The sequence below is a fragment of the Magnolia sinica genome, chromosome 5, assembly GCF_029962835.1.
Source record: "Magnolia sinica isolate HGM2019 chromosome 5, MsV1, whole genome shotgun sequence".
Taxonomy (NCBI): Eukaryota; Viridiplantae; Streptophyta; class Magnoliopsida; order Magnoliales; family Magnoliaceae; genus Magnolia; species Magnolia sinica.
Window position 1 is genome coordinate 21,486,311 of NC_080577.1, and position 14,918 is coordinate 21,501,228.

Sequence of the window (14,918 nt, forward strand, 5' to 3'; positions counted from 1 at the left end):
ACTTCTCTCTCCGCCACTCTTTCTCTATCTGACGTCCCCTATTCAAGCAAACCCTCTTCTCCACATTTGGAACTCTTTTTATAGCTTTTGGAGTGGTGGAAATCGGATTTGGGAAGCTATCGCACGCGCAGCGAAAGCCTTTTCACAGCCAAGTTCGGGGCTTCATAACTCTTGCGTTCTTTACATTATTTTTGTAAAATCAATGTCTCTTGGAAGTATTTTGGCTGGCCTACACGATGGACGGTTCAGATCTGCCATATGATCAAAGATGGTGGGCCACAACTGCCTGGAAAGTCAGATTTCGCGGACGTGCGTAGCCTTTCGCACGTCCGGTACTGACGTGATCGGTGGGACCCACAGAGATATTTTCAGAGAAATCCACCCCGTCCATTAGATTCAGGACGAAATTTCAGTCAAGAATGAGTAGTTTTGAACGTCCATTAACGCGGCTCAGAGAAGAAATCACCCCAAAAATCGTTTTGAACGTTATAGGGCAGTCCACTTATGGCCTCTATATCGCGCACGTGTGCTTGCATGGGTCCAAAAGTTTAGCATGGGTTTGAAGAACTCATGGCCCCCTACAAGATGGACGGCTTGGATCATCCACTGGGACAATGTGTGGGGCCCACTGTCGTCCGTAAAACGGATAGCATCCGTTTGTTTCAACAGCTTTAAAACGGCAATTGCTGTATTGGGAAGACGACGCGGGTCAGCACTGCTGACCCGCCTTGCGTGGTTCAGTGCACCGTGAGTCTACGTGTGCTGTGCACACGCACGCGCGTAAAGTGGGACCCACCTTGCTTCTTTTGGTAAATCCACATCGTCCATTTGGTTTTCCATCTAATTTAATGGGTTGAGACCAAAATTGGAGTATATCCAGATATTAGGCGGGCCAGAATTAATGGTTTATGAGCTGATATGTCAGTTGGAGCACTTCCATAGTGATCCGAGGGCTGAAATTTGATATGTACGGTTAATTTATGGTCCTCAGGCCATATATAAAGTTTTGAGCCAATCAGATGATGAGAACTATGTGATCTTGCATTTTTTACTAATTTCGGACCTCTTTAACGTGAATGGCTTGATTTCCTCAGATCCCTGGTGTGTAATTCCATCGATCTTGGTCCCCTGGAGTCCATCCCTTGCCTTGGGTGTCATCAGAGCGTCAAATCCATGGTTTAAGCACCCTTTTTCAGCTCATGCTTGTAAATACACTCTGCATCACAAACACGATTAAATCAGGCTATTAAACGGTATCATGCTTGTAAATCCATGCAATAACTAGGTCTGATATGCAATATTTGACCCTCAACAACTGACCCTTAACTGGGCTCTGTTATGGGCTAAGAACAGGCCTTCGTCAGGCCTTAATTCTAGCAAGGATCGACTTGCTAGTAGGCCACATTTTGAAGACGAAAAACACCTCCGATGGGCCGTATTTTGAGCTGAAACTGAGCTCCAACTGGGTCGTGAATTCGGACCAAAATTGGGCTTTCATCGAGCCTGGATTTGAACTGCATACATCCCTTATCAGAGACCTGGAACGATGCTGAAAACGCCCGTTACTTGGGCCAAAATCGGGCATTCAGTAAGCCATTGCTCTCAGCTGAACACGCCCTTCAGCTGACCCACCATCTGGGCAGAAGATGGGCCGTATATGGGCTGAAACAGGCCTTTAAATGGACCTTAAATACAAGCTGGAAGTAGCCTTCATATAAGCTTTGATTCAGGCTGAAAGCGGCCCTCAAATGGGTCTTGGTTCAAGATGAAAAACAGGCCAGGATTTCAGCTACAAAATATCCTTCAGCTGGCCCTGCAACATGCTAAATACGGTCCTCCTAGCTGGGTCGTTAACTGGACTGAAACAAGGCTGAAAACGGTCCAGAAAATGGTCCTCTTTGTAGGCTCTAAACGAACTGAAATCAGGCCTCTGGTGAGCTGAAATGCCAACAGAAAACGCCCTCAGGGTTGGGCCTAAAATAACTGCAAAAGAGGTGGGCCTCACTGTACTATAGTGGGCCGCACCACATTGAACAGGGTGGGCCACACCATGCGCACAATGGGCCTCACCTTACAACAGGTGGGCCGTGCATGAGATCCAGTCACAGTGGGCCTCACTGTATTGCTGGTCCAGCCCAAATTCCATTTGGGCCACTATATGGGCCAGGTTAAACAGTCAAACCTCATTGGGCCCAGACCATATGAAGACCTTGATATTGTAAGTTAGTTTGGGCAAACCAGGCCCAATTTAGGCCTTAGCTTGGAAGAAATTCGAGGCTCAATCTGGGCCATTTGAAGGACAAAGATCTGGTGGGCTTAGCCACTCTAAGGAGGGCCCAAATGATTTGATGAGCCCTTTAACCCCCACAAACTTTCAATATGCTTAGGAAATTGTTGTCTAATGCAAGTTAATCCTCTAGGAAGCTACTTGTGTAACTTGGGGCCACTAGCTACAAGCGGGAACTCGGATCAAAGGCAGGATTACGATAACTTAGGTGATGATTTTTCCCCTTGGGCTTTCCATCTCTAAGTTAGTTAAACATGGTGTTCATAAACTACCATCCTAATGGTTATTGTAAGTTGCTAAGTTATATGAATTACTTTATTTAATTCATTGTTGAATTATGATTACATCACATACTAGGCCCACATACTAACTGATAATCCATGAGTATTGTTCATATGTAGAGATTATTACATTCCCATGTTTTAGTATTATTTTACTTGATAGTTCATGCTTCAGTTTCACAATGCCTCTTCATAGATTCTAATATTATCATTTAAACCTACACGCCTTTACATGTTACATGATTGCTATGAGTCGCCCACCAAATTCAACTCACAGCGTCTCAAGTGGAGAAATTCCACCATTGCATGTGGGCCACACTTGGGATGCAATTAGACTGATGATGTGAGAAATGAGACCCCTGACTTGAATTATATTTTGATCAACTAATTATGGAGGGATCCTGCTTAAGCATCCTAAGGTGGAATACCTCATGAACCGGAGATGGTGGTCATGGGACACTATGCCCGTGTTGTCAGCCTATGCTGGGTGACGAACCCCCCGTAGTGACTTTTAAGTTTCTTAAAATGGCTGGTTGTAACTGAAATAATAATTACCTGACTAATCATGCATCCATAGCACTTTGACAATGACAGGTGGCTAATTCTGAATGTTGTAGCACGTGCCCTTAGGTTAGTAGGGTATCGTTTCACTAGCTCCCAGACTACTGACTATCGACCCTTGGTTACTATGCTGTACGAGTTATGCTACGCTAGTGACCTACGTACGAGATATATACGATGACTTTACGCCATGCTGTACGAGATATGCTACGTTGGTGACCAGTCTTTTGCCTGGGTGATAAGCCCAAGTCCGACTGGATGAGCATCCCCAGATCAATGTGCATTCATGCATTCATGTATCTAATAAGACTGCATCATGTATTATTTTGTATGTTTCACTGTTTTTCTTTAAACTATATTTGCTAAGGCGGCGGTGTATAATCTTGAGGGGAATTCACACTGAGCTGGCCACTCATTCATCGAATATCCAATAGTACAAAGTATGCAGGTGTAGATGGAGAAGATGATAGTACTGGCCTTGAGGCGCGATGGTGGAGCCCAAAGACGGATATTATGAAGATGAGCCGTAGTAGGAAGCGGCTGAATATTTCAGACTCAACCAATAGATGTAGTATTTTCTTTACAGTTGTTTGATAAATTAAACTCTTAAAATTTTGTACTATGGCCCCTAGCTGAGTGGGCCAAATATTCAGATTTTATGATATTATCCATATTTATGTTATCATACTCTGACTTGATATTTCTGCTAGTACTCTGATTTATTAACTCTCAAATTTCTGAAACGAGTCTCGTACTCGGGTTCTGGAAACCGGGGCATTACAGTATGTGTTGTGGGAAGACGAGCGCCGCGCTCCTCAAGTTCTCAATTGTACTAACGGTTCAAAAGAGATCAAAGTTATATGAGTCCCCATAATCATATATTTATTATATCTATGCTATTAATGCACTTGGCAAGATCAATTTAGAGCATGAGCCAAAAAAATGAATAATATCCCAAGCTCAAGTGGATCACACCACAAATAACAGTGGGACAATGATTATCACCGTTAAAATAAGCATAGGGCCCACAATAATAATTATTTTCCATCCAACGTATTCATAAGATCACATACACCTGGATGAAGAGGAAAAATAAATATTATATTGATCCAAAACTTCCGTGAACATCAGAAGGGTTTCAATGGTAGACATTCAATCCCCCTCTACTTCTTGCCATGTGGTAAACTTAATCTTTGAATCTGTCTTATTATTTATACTTTTTAGCTTAAGCTTTACAATTAGCTTGCCAAATAAATAGTCGGTTTGAATATAACACATACCTCATGATGAGATCCACATGGCTTGGTGACCTCGACAAGCCATGCAACCAGATTGGTGGTGTGGTACACCTGTTAATTCGATATAATTGGCTGGTGCACCCGGGAAGCAGATTGGCTGGTGTACCACACACCACCAACTGGGTGGTGTGGGTATGTTTGGTTGGAAGGTGAGGCCTACGATCGAAGGGGTTGCCTGTAGCCATAGATGCATGAACTGATAGAATTCAATTGGACGCCAAAGCACTTTAGAGGTGGAATCCACGCAAAGGGAAGCGGATTAGCTGGTGTAGATACGTGTGGTGCCCAGATGAGGGCAGCTGCGCCTCGAGCTCCGAGTGGCACGAGCGGTTCAAATGAGATCAAAGTTACATTGCCCACAAAGATGTATTTATTATGTCTATACCGTTTATCCATTTTTTTAAGATTGTCCTGGAGCATTATATAAAAAATGAATCATATCGAGAAGCTCAAATAAACCACACCAAAAATTGCAGCGAGGTTAATGATTTTCACCATTAAAAATTTCATAGGACCCACTATAATACTTATTTTTCATCCAATCTATTAATAAAGTTAAAAATACATGGATGAAGAGGAAAAACAAATTTCATATTGATCTGAAACTTCTATGATCCTGAAAGGGTTTCAATGGTAGACATTCAATCCCCCACCGTTTTTTGCAGTGTGGTCCACTTGATCTTTACAGCTGTGTTATTTTTCAGCTCAAGCCTTAAGATGAGCTCGCCAAATGGATGAACGGTTTGGATGTAATATATACCTCATGGTTTGACCAACATAATTTGCTGACATCAATACACCAGCTATATAGTTGGTGCATGGTCGCACCACTTCTCACACAAAGCATATTTGAAAGGAGGCGCGTTAGATACTGAAATGTTGAGCGGCGAGACTCACTACTGAAGTGACGTCCCCAAGTCCTGTGGACCTGACTATGATGTATGTGTTGTATCCACAACGTACGCTCATTTGGAGATATTATTTTAAGACATGAACCAGGGATCGAGGCAGATCCAAAGCTTTAGTGGACCCCACCAAAGAAAACAGCTGGAAGATTGATGCCCACTGTTGAAACCTTCCTAAGGCCCACCATAATGTTTCTTTGAAATCCAACCTGTTCAAAAAGTTAACAAAGACATTAAAGAAGGGAAAACACAAATATCAACTTGATCTAAAACTTTCGTGGCCTTTAGAAGTTTTTAACGGTGATGTCACTCTCCCCACTGTTTTCTGCGGTGGGGTCCACTGGAGCTTTGGATGTGATTCATTCTTTGGATTTTACGCTAAAATGATCTCTCAAGATGGATGGGCGGAGTGGATACTAAACATAAATCATGGTAGGGCCCACAGAAATTGATGACGTCACTTCAGTAGCAGTCTCGCTGCTCAACTTGTGGTAGCCAATCCGCGCCCTATTTGAAAGGGAAGGGAATTGGGTGCAGCCATATAACTACTGTAGGTACTTGTTTCGCGAACACGAGCACTAATGCTCCGGGAGCTCCGAGATGTGCGGACAATTGAAAGGAGATCAAAGTTACATGGCCTCACAGTGATGTATTTATTATATCTACACTAGTTATCTATTTTTAGAGATCGTTTTAGAGCATTATCCAAAAAATGAATCATATCCAAAGATCATCTGGACCACACCACAAATAACAGCGGAGATAATGATTTTCACCGTTAAACAATTCATAGGGCCACCATAATGTGTATTTTCCATCCAATCTGTTCATAATGTCACAAAGACCTAAACGCAGAGTAAAAACAAATTTCATAGTGATCCAAAACTTCTGTGACCCTAAAATGGGTTGCAATGGTAGACATTCAATCTCCTACTGCTTTTTTTCAGTATGGTCTACTTGATAGTTAGATCTGTCTTATCATTCATCTCAAGCCTTAAGATGATCTTGCCAAATGGCTGGACAATTTAGATATAACAATTACTTTATGGGTGAACCCATAAAACTTGGGGACATCAGTATAGCAGTTATATAGCTGGTGTGAGGTGAATTAGCTTCCATTTGAGAGGGGTTCAGTAGAAGCGGAATGGCTTGTGTACCACACACCACTGACTTGGCTGGTGCATTGACGTCACCATGGGTCCCATCATGAGGTCAATCTTGAGCCGAAAAGATAAGAGAGATCCAAAAATCAAGTGGACCACCCTGTACAAAGCAGTGGGGGATTGAACGCCTACCATTAGATCCCCAATATGATATTTGTTTTTCCTCATTATCATGGTCTTTGTGACCTCTGAACAGATTGAACTAAAAATAAAAGTTATAGTGGGCCTATGAATGTTGTAAAGGTGAGAATCATGGTTCCCAGTGCTATTTGTGGTGTGGTCCACTTAAGCGTTTGAAATAATAAATTTAAAATAATTTCTACAAATGAACTAACGGTGTGGATACGATAAATATATAATTGTGGGACGATGTAACTATGATATCCTTCCAACCGTTCCAACAACTCAGAGCTCAAGGAACATCAGCGTCGTCTAAGCACGACACCTACCCGCACCAACCAGGTTGGCGGTGTGTGGTACACCAGACAATCTGCTTCCCTGTTTAGAACTGGATTGGGCTCATATTTCACTGTGGTTTTTCCTTCAATCAAATCCCACCGTTTTGCTTGTACCAGGGCAGTACCTAATCCTCGTCTTGTAATGCCTGCAGCCGGTGTTGCTCAAGTAGAGTTATTTGATACGCCGGCTGATGTGTTGCTTGATACAAAGGCCCTACAAAATGGTTCATGTGGCATGTGTTAGCTCAAGTAAACCGGCTAAATTGGAATTCACCGTGAGATTAATTAAATAATCCTAACCTCTGATTCCTGGGCACTTGTTTGTTGGAATAAGAGGATAGGATACCTTTCATTTTTAGCAGTCCAACAAATGTCAGCAAATCTAATAATAAACCAACCAAGAAACTTCTTCTTCTTCTTCTTTTTGGCCCATGATACATCTGAATTTTTGTAGATAAATTGAATGCTTTAATTTGAGTATCCTGTCTATGCAATATCTAAATAATTTATAAATGGCTGCCTATCACCAACCGGAAGCGGATTGGCTGGTGTACCTCACACTATTGACATCGGCAAGTTCTGTGGGTCTAATCATAAGGTATGTGTTACATCCAAATCATCCATTCATTTGGCTAGCTTGTCTTAAGGTTTGACACTAAAAATAAGACAAATCTAACTATCAAGTGGAACACACTGCTAAAAGCAGTGGGGGATTGAATTTTTACCATTGAAACCCTTTCGGGGGTCACGGAAGTTTTGGATCAATATGAAATTCATATTGTTTTTCCTCTTCATTCACGTCTTTGTGACTTTACCAGCAGATTGGATGGAAAATAAATGTTACGTTGGGCCCTACAAATTATTTACCGGTGAAAATCATTATCCCCACTGCTATTTGTGGTATGGTCCAAATGGTCTTTGGATATGAATCATTTTTTGAATAATACTCTAAAATGATCTCTAGAAATAGATAAACGGTGTAGATATGATAAATACATCACTGTAGGGCCCATGTAACTTTGATCTCCTTTGAACCGTTCGTACAACTTAGAGCTCGAGGAGAGTCAATGCTCGTCCTTGCATCGACACGTGCCTACAACAGCTAGGTAGCAGGTGTGTGTGGTACACCGGCCAATCCGCTTCCTCATCTACCACATTCTGTCCGAGTATTAAAGATTATCTTATTGCTTAAGGTCAATCACATGTACGGATCCGATAGACAGCCTTGGTAACTACAAACAGCTGGCTCTTTTGTATCTGGGTAACTGGGTTCTAGTATTGACCTATGGTATTGTAGCAAACCTCCATATGTATCGGACCAATAGGGATTTTTTCTTATTTTAAGGGCAAAACAGGGCTTAAGTCATTTTAGGAAATAGTCAGCCCAGCAGATTACTCTGTTGAGCTGTTAAATAATAAAGAAAAAAAAAAACTATGATGAGTCGACATATGTTTATATGCCATCCGAACCATTCACAAGGTGGATGAAGGGAAACATGATATCGGCATGATTCAAAACTTTTGTGGGCTCAATAAAGAAAGAGAAATATGATGAGTCGACATGATGTTTATATGCCATCCCGACCCATTCACAAGGTGGATGAAGGGAAACATGATATCAGCATGATTCAAAACTTACTGGGGGCTCCGAACATTTAATCTTCACTCTTTCTTATGCTGTGGCCTTCTTGAATTTTGAATTTTCCTAATATTTTGGATCACATCCTTACATGATCTGAAGAAACTAATGGATGGAGTGAATATTGCAGGGATATTGTGATGGGCCCAATAAAGCAATATGTTGCCTGGGCTCTTGAAAGCCCCTTCTAGTTATGCCGATCCCTGTTTAGCAAAAAGGCCAAAAATCTGTCTAGCAGCAAAAAATTTGGGAAGGGATGCGACTCATGAATAGCTACTGGTTTGATATCAATAAGGGCAGTTGTTTCCTTGTGCCAGGGATATATATAGAAAATGGTACTATGAGGTCCACCTCATGGAGCTCCCATGAGATTGAGCTCCATGGCCCCCACCGTGATGTGTGATGGACATCCATACTCTCATTTAGGTTATAGGATGTGCCAAAAATAAACTATATTGGGAGCACATGTGGGCTACAGTATTAAAAATAATGGGAAATCATGCCTAAAACATCTAAAAGCACTTCGTGGGGCCCATTTGAGTTTTGGAACTGCCTAAAATTTAGTCTGACCCTTAATCCAAGTGGGACACACACAATGGATGAATTGGATATCTAAACGTCTCACTGGGCCCTATATACAATTAGGAAACTTTCCATGGGTGGGCATCCACTTTCAACTGTTGTCTATGGTGTGGCCCACCTTAGTCATGGATTGTCCTGATGATTAATGGGATAGACGTCCACTACACATCACTATGGGGCCCACACACAAATATATATAGAGAAAGTTAACGGTCCATTTCTTGTATATCTCTATCACCTGTTATATCCCGTATACAAAGCCATACACAAATGCGCACACATGTTATCTTATTTGAGATTTCGATGCATAATAGTGCTTCAATAATGTATTACGTCAATTGGAGCAAGTAGAGTTGTACACAAGTCAAGCTTGGCATAGCTCAGCTTGAGTCGGCCAATAGCTAACCTTAGCTCGTGTCGGTCATTGAGCCTGACTGGCCAACTCAGCCCGGTTCGGTCAACAACTTAGGCTAATTCGAGGCTCTATGACATTTTCTTAAATATATATAATGCATCTTCAATTTCTCACAAAATGCAAAACAGTAACAACACTTTAGAGGTATTTTACCAAACACTCAAGCGAGCAACATGAAAATCAATATATATATCAGTCTTATAATGTAAAAAAATAAAATAAAATTGTAGTGATTTGTTTCGTATCTATTCCTTCCTCACTATCAGCTGATCTCGTGGAGAATGTACGCACCCGAAACAACACTTCGTTGAGTCATTTCATCAAACACTCGGCCAACCGCATCAATATCAAAATAACCAAGTCACCAAGTTGAGTCGATTTGAGTTGAGGTTCGATCTGAGTCGAGTCGAGTTCGGGCAAGCTCGAACTTGACTCAAATTTTTTCCAAGCCCCAAAAACCAACTCGACTCGGTCCAAATCAAATTTCGAACCGAGGCAAGTCGAGCTTTTCCGAGTGGAGTCGAGCGAGTTGACCGAGCTAATTCGACTCGTGTACAACTCTAGGATTAAAGAATGCATGTAAAGGCAGAATTTTCTGAAGTCCAAATTATTTCTTTTGTATATATTTTTTTGTAGGCCTATGTTCGTTCCATGTTCTATAGGATGAAGAGACAATCAAGAAACATGCCTAATCCAAAATTCAGGCAGGCCATACCGTTAAAACTTAGGGTTTAAGGCGTGAATTACAACTGTTCGCTATGGGACGTTCCCCATGGGTGAGTTTTTGGATTGGGCTTGTTTTTCCTTTGGTTTTAATGATAATATCATACAACACTATTGTTATACAACAGTAGGAATTATCCATGCTCTTACCAGCATGATGTGAAAGATGACGGCAGGCCTCTTCAGATATAGGTGATGGGGTTTTCCTCCTCAGGTCAGAGGAGATGTGGTGCGGTTCGGATGCCACAAACAGTGGAATCACCGCGCTGCTTGACGAGTCGAGGGTCATTCGACGCAAAGTCCAACGAGCTCAGTAAATAATGCTTGACCAATCGAGGGTCATTCGACTCATAGTCCAATGAGCTCAGTAAACAGTGCTCGACCAGTCGAGTGCCCGACTCGACCAGTAGAGTGAACAGTCTCGACCAGTCGAGGACTCTGCTCGACCAGTCGAGGTTACAAAGATTTGAGTCTGGATCTTGCGCGGACTGCGGAAATCTGATGCCCTTTCGCAATGGGTACAAAAGGGAGTTTCCTAAACTATAAATAGGGGTGCCTAGGGCCTTTCTAGGGAATGCGAGAGGGTTTCCTAAAGCTTAGCAAAGGTTTGTTAAAGGGTTTAGGGTTATCAAAGTGAGAGAGAGAGAGAGAAAGCTTGTAGAAGAGAGGTTATACTTGAGGAGGTAATCTACTGTGCAATCAACATCTCAGTGCTTCTACGTCCTCATGATCGGTGAGATCTCTCCATTTTTATTTTATTCTTTTATTGTTTATCCACTCCTACGTGAGTGAAGAATGTTGTAACATTCTACTTCATAGTGAATTGTTGATCTGGACGAGGTCCTGTGGTTTTTACCTCTTTAAAGGTTTTCCACATAAAAATCTCTTGTGTGGTGTGGTTTATGCTTTGATTTATTTCATTGCTTTATTATCTCATAATTCTAGTTTGATTCGGGAGGCTAGATCCTAAAGTTTTGTGCAAGGCCCCCAACAAAGTGGTATCAAAGCCAAGTTCATTAAATGGAGTGGGATCGGTTCTGAATTATGGAAGGTGGCTCATCAAGGATGATCAGCCCCAATGGTCCTAACTGGACCATATGGAAGGCTAAGATGGAGAACTTATTTTTTGCAAGGACTTATATTCTCCAATTTTAGGCATATCAGCAAAATCCAAGCATATGTCTGATGATGAATGGAAGAAGTTGGACCGAAAGGCGGAGGGGTTAATTAGACAATGACTGGATGATTCTGTGTTCCACCATGTGTTTACGAAAACCTCAGCCGCTAGCCTATGGCTGAAATTGGAAGGGCTGTATGAGAGGAAGACAGCCTAAAAAATGCGCACACGTGTTATCTTAAAAAGCAGAATTTTCTGGAGTCCAAATTATTTCTTTTGTATATATTTTTTTGTAGGCCTATGTTCGGTCCATGTTCTATAGGATGAAGAGACAATCAAGAAACATGCCTAATCCAAAATTCAGGCAGGCCATACCGCTAAAACTTAGGGTTTAAGGCGTGAATTACAACTGTTCACTACGGGACGTTCCCCATAGGTGAGTTTTTGGATTGGGCTTGTTTTTCCTTTAGTTTTAATGATAATATCACACAACACTATTGCTATACAACAGTAGGAATTATCCATGCTCTTACCAGCATGATGTGAAAGATTACGGCATGCCTCTTCAGATATAAGTGATGGGGTTTTCCTCCTCAGGTCAGAGGAGACGTGGTGCGGTTCGGATGCCACAAACAGTGGAATCACCGCGCTGCTCGACTAGTCGAGGGTCACTCGACTCAAAGTCCAACGAGCTCAGTAAACCGTGCTCGACCAGTCAAGGGCCCGACTCAACCAATCGAGTGAACAGTCTCGACTAGTCGAGGACTCTGCTCGACCAGTCGAGGTTACGCAGATTTGAGTCCAGATCTTGCACGGACTGCAGAAATCTGAGGCCCTTTCGCAAGGGGTGCGAAAGGGAGCTTCCTAAACTATAAATAGGGGTGCCTAAGGCCTTTCTAAGGAATGCAAAAGGGTTTTCTAAAGCTTAGCAAGGGTTTAGGGTTATCAGTGTGTGTGTGTGTGTGTGAGAGAGAGAGAGAGAGAGGAAGCTTGTAGAAGGGAGGTTATGCTCGAGGAGGTGATCTACTGTGCAATCAACATCTCAGCGCTTCTACGTCCTCATGATAGGTGAGATCTCTCCATTTTTATTTTATTCTCTTATTGTTTATCCACTCCTGCATGAGTGAAGAAGGTTGTAACGTTCTACTTTATAGTGAATTGTTGATCTGGACGAGGTCCTGTGGTTTTTACCTCTTTAAGGGTTTTCCACATAAAAATCTCTTGTGTGGTCTGGTTTATGCTTTGATTTATTTCATTGTTTTATTATCCCATAATTCTAGTTAGATTTGTGAGGCTAGATCCTAAAGTTTTGTGCAAGACCCCCAACAAATTGGTATCAAGGCTAAGTTCATTGAATGAAGTAGGATCAGTTCTGAATTATGGAAGGTGACTCATCAAGGATGATCAGCCTCAATGGTTCTAACTGAACCATATGAAAGGCTAAGATGGAGGACTTGCTTTATTGCAAGGACTTATATTCTCCAATTTTAGGCATATCAGCAAAATCTAAGGATATATCTGATGATGATTGGAAGAAGTTGGACCGGAAGGCGGTGGGGTTTATTAGACAATGACTAGATGATGAATATATCGATGACTTTCATGAGCATTGCAAGTCCATGGGTATACGGCATGAACAAATGGTTCCCAAGACCCCCCAGCATAATGGTGTGGCTGAGTAAATAAATCGCACCATTATTGAGAGAATCAGATGCATGTTATCCCATGCGAAGTTGCCCAAGACATTCTACGGAGAAGCAATGCACATAGCAGTGTATTTGATAAACAGGTCTCCATCAGCCTCGTTGAATGGAGAAGTACCTGAGAAGGTGTGGACTGGACAGAATCCATCATACAGTCATCTCAGAGTATTTAGATGCAAGGCATCCCGTTCATATACCAAAGGATAAGATGTCCAAGCTCGATATGAAGATCAGGAAGTGTGTGTTCTTGGGGTACGGTGATGAAAAGTTCGGTTACAGATTGTGAGATTCGACCGAGAAGAAGCTCGTCAGGAGCAGAGATGTGGTATTCTTTGAAGATCAGTGTATCGAAGACATTAGTAAGCCAGAGAAGAACCAACTTAGTTTAAGTGAGCTAGAGGACATGGATCTAGTTATTCCTACCGTGGTGCCTTATGATGGGGGAGTACAGTAAGGTGTAGAGGACAAGGGAGTTCCTATAGAAGATGGACCAGGGGAGCAGCCCCCACTTGATCACCTGTTGAGCCACAGGTGAGGAGGCCATCTAGGGACAGGCAGTCATTTAAGAGGTACTAGCCACATGAGTACATTATACTGACTGATGGGGAAGAGTCAGAAGATTATTATGAGGCCCTAACCAACGAGCATAAGGGGAAGTGGTTGAAAGCTATGCAAGAGGAGATAAAATCCTTGCATAAGAACCACACCTATGGTATGGGCAAAAAAGCTTTGAACAACAAGTGAGTGTTCAAAAACAAGATTGAGCAGAAGAATTCACAGACGAGGTTCAAGGCCAGACTTGTGGTGAAAGGGTTTGGTCAGAGGAAAGGCATAAACTTCGAGGAGATATTCTCACCAGTGGTGAAGATGATATCCATACGGGTGTTGCTTGGGTTGGCGGCTAGCATGGATCTAGAGATAAAGCAGTTAGATGTAAAAACTGTCTTCCTCCATGGTGACCTAAAAGAAGAGATCTACATGCACCAACCAGAGGGGTTCGGACTCAAGGGCAAAGAGCATATGGTGTGTAGGCTGAGGAAGAGCTTGTATGGGCTGAAACAAGCTTCACAGAAATGGTACAAGAAGTTCGACCTGTTTATGTTAAAGCATGGGTATGACAGAACAGAGTCAGACCACTGTGTGCTCACGCGCAAGTTCTCAGATTGTGATTTCTTAGTTCTGTTGTTATACGTTGATGATATGCTCATCATGGAAAAAGACATCAAGAAGATCGACAGGCTGAAACAAAAGTTGGGCAAGTCGTTTGCGATAAAAGACTTGGGCCTAGCTAAACAGATCATAGGAATGGAGATAACCCGTGACAGAAGTAACAGGAAGCTTTGGCTGTCACAAGAGTGATATATTGAAAAAGTCCTAAAGCAGTTCAATATGAATGTAGCGAAGCCGGTCAGTACTCCACTGGATGGTCACTTCAAATTGAGCGACAGGCAATGTCCCAAGACGAAGGCAAAGGTGGATGAGATGTACAAGATACCCTACGCGTTAACTGTAGGAAGTTTGGTGTATGTTATGGTGTGTACACGCTTAGACATAGCATATTGCCAATCCTGGCAAAGAGCATTGGGCAGCAGTGAAATGGATACTCCGGTATCTAAGAGGCTCATCCAGGTTGAACTTATGCTATATTGACAAAAAACCTGTGTAGAGGGCTATACAGATGCAGATATCCAGGCGACATAGACTCTAAAAAGTTTACATCGATGGTCATGCTCACGTTTGTAGGAAGAGCGGTTTCTTGGTAGAGGAAGCTACAGAAGGTTGTAGT